Genomic DNA, 7,666 nt, shown 5'->3' on the forward strand with positions numbered 1-7,666 from the left:
GGAAGAACACCAGTAAGCCAGTGACTCAGCCCCCATAATAGGGGTAGAGGCAGAGAATCCCAGTGAAAAGAGGGGAAACCGGACAGGCAGAGACAGCAAGGGCGGTTCGTTGCTCCAGCCTTTCCGTTCACCTTCACACCCCTGGGCCAGACTACACTTAATCATAGGACCTACTGAAGAGATGTGTCTTCAGTAAAGACTTAAAGGTTGAGACTGAGTCTGCGTCTCCCACATGGGTAGGCAGACTATTCCATAAAAATGGAGCTCTATAGGAGAAAGCCCTGCCTCCAGCTGTTTGCTTAGAAATTCTAGGAACAATTAGGAGGCCCACGTCTTGTGACCGTAGCGTACGTGTAGGTATGTACGGCAGGACCAAATCGGAAAGAAAGGTAGGAGCAAGCCCATGTAATGCTTTGTAGGTTAGCAGTAAAACCTTGAAATCAGCCCTTGCCTTAACAGGAAGCCAGTGTAGGGAGGCTAGCACTGGAGTAATATGATCAAATTTTTAGTTTCTAGTCAGGATTCTAGCAGCCGTATTTAGCACTAAAGAGATCAGGGTCCAGAGTAACGCCGAGGTCCTTCACAGTTTTATTTGAGACGACTGTACAACCATCCAGATTAATTATCAGATTCAACAGAAGATCTCTTTGTTTCTTGGGACCTAGAACAAGCATCTCTGTTTTGTCCGAGTTTAAAAGTAGAAAGTTTGCAGCCATCCACTTCCTTATGTCTGAGACACAGGCTTCTAGCGAGGGCAATTTTGGGGCTTCACCATGTTTCATTGAAATGTACAGCTGTGTGTCATCCGCATAGCAGTGAAATTTAACATTATGTTTTCGAATGACATCCCCAAGAGGTAAAATATATAGTGAAAACAATAGTGGTCCTAAAACGGAACCTTGAGGAACACCGAAATTTACAGTTGATTTGTCAGAGGACAAACCATTCACAGAGACAAACTGATATCTTTCCGACAAATAAGACCTAAACCAGGCCAGAACTTGTCCAGTATTACTGTATATATAGAGCCATAATTGCATGGAACTCCCTTCCATATCATATTGCTCAAATGAACAGAAAACCTGGTTAAAAAAAATAGATAAAGCAACACCTCACGACACAATGCCTCTCCCCTATTTGACCTAGATATTGTGTGTATGTATTGATATATAGACGTTGTGTGCCATTTTAAAATGTATGTAGTTCTATCCTTCAGTTGTTCTTGTCTGTTAATGTTCCGTATTATGTCATATTTCATGTCTCGAGGAAGAGTCGCTGCTGCTTTAGCAACAGCTATTGGGGATCCTAATAATATACCCAAAAATTGGTTGATCAGTGCCATAGTGCTTTGCTCGATTGCATTTGCCTGGGCTGCGTTCAGTATGACAGAACAGTGTTCAAGGTTTAAAGGCCATGTTTCACATTAGCACCTCCCCAACAGTAATGTGTAGCGCATATACGTAGCTACAGTATGTTGTATGTATCCAGTGGCGATTTAAGCATGTAAAATTTTTTCAAAAGAAAATTATGCATGCCAGCAAAGCCACAACACAACACAACCAACGCTGTACAATACATTCATTGCACTATAACGTGAAAAACGGTGCCCACAAACTGTCCCAACCGCAAAGCTTTCTTTTCAGCACTATGGAGTGAATCCTTACCACGGCTACACCTGGCTATCAGCGGAGCCTTGTCTCCCAGCAAAACAGTTCATTCAGCCTCATTTACTGCCTTTTTTTTAAAACATAGCTGAGATGTCTGACTTGCATAAACAAATGTGGTGTCTACTGACAATTGAGATGTACAAACTATGGGATAAGGGAACGACAAGCGGATAAGAGGCAGTCCGTAATTTAGATTAAGTCATTTAAACGTAGTCAATATAACGGACGTAGTCAATATAACTATTTGTTCAGCACTTTTGAAATGTACAGCGACAGAATTCAGAACATGGCCCTTTCTTACAGTATTCTCCCTGTATGTCACGGCCGTCGTAATAGAGCATTCACGGGTACGTGAATGCTCATTTTTATTAATCCAAAACAAAACATGAAAAACGGACGACAAAACAGTCTTGTTGGCAACACACAGCAATACAAGAAACAATCTCCCACAAACCCCAAAACAAACATAGTCCTAATTATAGGACCTTCAATCAGAGGCAACCATAGACAGCTGCCTCCAACTGAAGGCCCCAACACCAATTAGCAAAACATAGAAATACAAAGGACTAGACAGAACATAGAAATAAACTAACATAGAACAATAACCAAAAACCCCGGAATACATAAATCTAACACCCCTCTACATACACAACCACCCCGAACCATATAAAACAAATACCCCCTGCCACGTCCTGACCAAACTCAAATAACAAATAACCCTTTTACTGGTCAGGACGTGACACTGTACACCAAGTCAGAACCGTAGGATAAATAAAGGGGGCATATAAGCAGACAATGAAAGCTCTTACAATATTTGATGATTACATTTCTCTAAAACAGGATATAGGCTACATGTGCACCATCAAGTCAGAACAGTAGGCTAAGTTATGATGGAGGAAAGGCACCAAATTATTAGGGTGAGGCACATGGGCTACTAACAGCTTACTATACAACATACACTTAGTATTACTTTTCTGGCTACAGTATACATATCTCCCTGGCATATTACATCATTTATACAGCAGCATACAAGACATTTTTGGACTCACCTTGTTGTGCTGTGCTCACTTGAACAGGAAGGTGGCGCGGCAGTCCTTCATGTGGGCTCTAGAAAGAGGCCCGAAATCCCGACTTGGAATTCCGAGTTGGATGACCTTTCAAAATTATTTTCCATATTTTCCCAGTCAGAATTAGTTTTATCCAAGTTCCCAGTTGTCTTGAACTCACTGAAGTCTGAGATTTCCCAGTTCCGATTTTCCAGTTGGTTTGAACGCGATTGACAGCATGGCCAACGTATTCAAACTTTTCTGGCCCATGGTGTTACCCCCTCCTTTTTCATGATATTATCCAATTGGTAGTTACAGTGGCTTGCGAAGGTATTCACCCCCCTTGGCATTTTTCCTATTTTGTTGCCTTACAACCTGGAATTAAAATAGATTTTTTGGGGGGGGTTGTATCATTTGATTTACACAACATGCCTACCACTTTGTAGATATAGAATATTTTTTACTGTGAAACAAACAAGAAATAAGACAAAAAAAACTGAAAACTTGAGTGTGCATAACTATTCACCCCCCCAAAAGTCAATACTTTGTAGAGCCACCTTTTGCAGCAATTACAGCTGCAAGTCTCTTGGGGTATGTCGCTGTAAGCTTGGCAGATCTAGCCACTGGGATTTTTGCCCATTCCTTAAGGCAAAACTGCTCCAGCTCCTTCAAGTTGGATGGGTTCCGCTGGTGTACAGCAATCTTTAAGTCATACCACAGATTCTCAATTGGATTGAGGTCTGGGCTTTGACTGGGCCATTCCAAGATATTTAAATTATTTAGGGGCTTCATAGCAAAGGGGTGAATACATATGTACGCACCACTTTTCCATTTTTTCTTTTTTAGAAGTTTTTGAAACAAGTTATTTTTTTCATTTTTCATTTCACTTCACCAATTTGGACTATTTTGTGTATGTCCATTACATGAATTCCAAATAAAAATCCATTTAAATTACAGGTTGTAATGCAACAAAATAGGAAAAATGGCAAGGAGGATGAATACTTTTGCAAGGCAAAGTATGATCTTGTCTCATCACTGCAACTCCCCTACAGACTCGGCGAAGGTCGACAGCCAAGCCTCACTGCTTCTTGACACACTGTCAAACGGATGACCGAAGTTAGCTTGCAGGCACCCGGCCCGCCACAAGGAGTTGCTAGAGAACGATGAGACAAGGACGTCCCAGCCGGCCAAGTCCTCCCCTAACCCGGACGATGCTGGGCCAATGGTGCACCGGCTCATGGTTCTCCCGGTCACAGCCAGCTGTGACACAGCCTGGGATTGAACTCGTGGCTGCAATGACGCCTTTGCACTCATTGTTGAATTTGCAATTTTCAACTTGTTGTGTAATGTTTATGTCCAATGGCCGATGAGCAACGATACGTTTTATCCATAATTTCTCTTCATATGACAAGAATTGAAAAGGATTGCCAGTAGATAGCCGACTTGATGCATGGTGATGACTGCCTTTCTAGCTTGATAGCTAAGATTTTGAAAGTATGATGTTGACATGCTGTATATAAAATATAACCCCACTACGGTAACATGCAAAAAATTATTGACAAAAGAAAAAGGAGAACAGACGAGATACTTGAGCTAGCTACCGAGCTAGCATACGAACTCAGTAGCACCACTGAGTGTATTTTACTATCTGTATTTTTTTACCTCAATATATTCCATAATGTGTAACATGTGCGCAATGATGTGCCAAATCAGTGATTTGGCGTATTATTATTGGGTAGGCTAGAAAAGCTGCAATATTTGTAGCCATATAGGTGATAATATCACTCTAGGAGCTGCTCCATCATCAGTATTGTGGAATAATTGTAATGTTAAGGTAAGATTTGAATGGAGAAAGCAGGTCTGAGATTAGAGATTCTATCAGTAGGCCTATCAGTAGGCCTATCAATACATGCTGCAATGATGCATGATTGAAAGTTCTCCCTACATGGTATTTTGGGAAACACATGTAAGTTGTTTGGCTGTTATATATCACAATAGGAACAATATATTGTTAAAATACTTATAAGTTTAAGTTCCATTGCTATCAGGAAACCGGGCCCAGATCGTTATCATACTGATTGTGGTCTTGCAATGTAAAACTCTACTTCTGCATTTGTAGAGCGCTATCAGATCTGTATCAGGACCATGTTCATTAAGAAAACGTTTCAGAAAGTTGCATTCAGAAATGAGCCGACGTGATTATTGTACATGTCAAAGAGGCATGTTTGTTCTACATATATTTCTATCTGAACTTAACAAAACGTTACGCAACTTTCATTATGTGACAGGGCAGGGGCCTTTTCTCAATTAGATTTGCTCAACTCGTGTGTTCTCTGTCCTCTATTGCCTCCTTTTGAAAAAGGTCAAAGGTAATCGTTGAGAGGCAGTGAGGAGAGAGGAGAGGAAGAAAATGGAAGAACATGGAAGAAAATGCGCTTGTATGAAATGAGAAGCTCCTCCACTTGTGTGTCATCAAGCCAATTACGTTAACAGGGGTGTATCCCAAAATAAATGTTTAAAGTGATAAAAGTGAATAAGTTAGTTGTGAAAGACAATTTATATTGTAGATAAAAGGATAAGTCCCATATAGTTTTTCATGTGTGCATACTTTTCTCCTCCAAAAATACAACATCTGATTCAAAGGGGGTGTGTAAAATATCAAACTATTTTGAGGTAGGATACACTTGTGCTTCCCCACTAAAAGGAGGCTATTGAGGAGGGGAGGACCATCTTCTGTTTGCCTACTAAAGAATTGACACACTCCTCGACCAATTGACCACTTATGGTTTCTGAGTCACGGAGGAGAGAGGACGGAGGAGAGAGGACAGACTTTTGTCCAAACGAGAAAAGGCCTGGGTAGGATCCTTAATTTTTGTCAGTGTTTCTCCTAGGACCCTAATTAGGGAGGGACAGGTCAACAAGTATAAATCTGGGACACTCTTTTCAAGCCATTTAACCCGATGGGCGATGCTACAGTGCCTTACAAAAGTATTCATCCCCCTTGGCGTTTTTCATATTTTGTTGCATTACAACCTGTAATTTAAATTGATTTTTATTTGGATTTCATGTAATGGGCATGCACAAAATAGTCTAAATTGGTGAAGTGAAATGAAAAATGAAAAAAATTACTTGTTTCAAAAACTTCAAAACAATAAAAAACTGAAAAGTGGTGCGTACATATGTATTCACCCCCTTTGCTATGAAGCCCCTAAATAAGATCTGGTGCAACCAATTACCTTCAGAAGTCACATAATTAGTTAGATTGCACATAGGTGGACTTTATTTAAGTGTCACATGATCTGTCACATGATCTCAGTATATATATACACCTGTTCTGAAAGGCCCCAGAGTCTGCAACACCACTAAGCAAGGGGCACCACCAAGCAAGCGACAACATGAAGACCAAGGAGCTCTCCAAACAGGTCAAGGACAAAGTTGTGGAGAAGTACAGATCATGGTTGGGTTATAAAAAAATATCTGAAACTTTGAACATCCCACGGAGCACCATTAAATCCATTATTAAAAATTGGAAAGAATATGGCACCACAACAAACCTGCCAAGAGAGGGCCGCCCACCAAAACTCACGGAACAGGCAAGGAGGGCATTAATCAGAGAGGCAACAAAGAGACCAAAGACAACCCTGAAGGAGCTGCAAAGCTCCACAGCGGAGATTGGAGTATCTGTCCATAGGATCACTTTAAGCTGTACACTCCACAGAGCTGGGCTTTACGGAAGAGTAGCCAGAAAAAAAGCCATTGCTTGAAGAAAAAAATAAGCAAACACGTTTGGTGTTCGCCAAAAGGCATGTGGGAGACTCCCCAAACATATGGAAGAAGGTACTCTGGTCAGATGAGACTACAATTGAGCTTTTTGGCCATCATGGAAAATGCTATGTCTGGCACAAACCCAACACCTCTCATCACCCCGAGAACTCTATCCCCACAGTGAAGCATGGTGGTGGCAGCATCATGCTGTGGGGATGATTTTCATTGGCAGGGACTGGAAAACTGGTCAGAATTGAAGGACTGATGGATGGTGCTAAATACAGGCGCTAATGTTTCAGTCTTCCAGAGATCTGAGACTGGGACGGAGGTTCACCTTCCAGCAGGACAATGACACTAAGCATACTGCTAAAGCAACACTCGAGTGGTTTAAGGGGAAACATTTTACATGTCTTGGAATGGCCTAGTCAAAGCCCAGACCTCAATCCAATTGAGATTCTGTGGTATGACTTAAAGATTGCTGTACACCAGCTGTTGTTGTTGTCTTATTTCTTGTTTGTTTCACGGTAAAAAGTATTTAGCATCTTCAAGGTGGTAGGCATGTTGTGTAAATCAAATGATACAAACCCCCCCCCCCAAAATCAATTTTAATTCCAGGTTGTAAGGCAACAAAATAGGAAACATCCCAATGGGGTGAATACTTTCGCAAGCCACTGTATATGTCACAGTGGATGTAGATTTCAGCGTGCATACAGATGCACACATTGTGGAATCTAGTCAACACTACATGACTCAAAATCCTAACATCGCTGAGCACCTCACATTAAATGACAGTCTTTCCTTTTGTTATTTTGTCTTGTAATGGATGTTACTGTTTCATCAGGGAGCAACAAAGATGACGTTAACAAATGTCATCATGTTATGTTTGCTATTTCAAATTATTTAGTATTCGAATTTTACATTGTTTAAGGTTGAGAGATATCATTCACGCAAAGTAAGGGACTGTACAATGAGACTGTGTGTATAAGTATGGCTCCAGGATAATATGGTAAAGTTTTCCTCATGTATAGGCCCTGAACAAATAAATAAGACCAAGGACATCCAAAATCCATCATATTAATAGTTTTTAATGAAGCCAGTAACGCTGATACCAAATTAATTTCCTAGAAGAGGAAAAAGTTGTCACATTGAGCCCGTCCTCCCAAATGAAGGTCCCACCAACCTCCTGTG

This window comes from Salmo trutta, chromosome 17, assembly GCF_901001165.1.
Source record: "Salmo trutta chromosome 17, fSalTru1.1, whole genome shotgun sequence".
Taxonomy (NCBI): Eukaryota; Metazoa; Chordata; class Actinopteri; order Salmoniformes; family Salmonidae; genus Salmo; species Salmo trutta.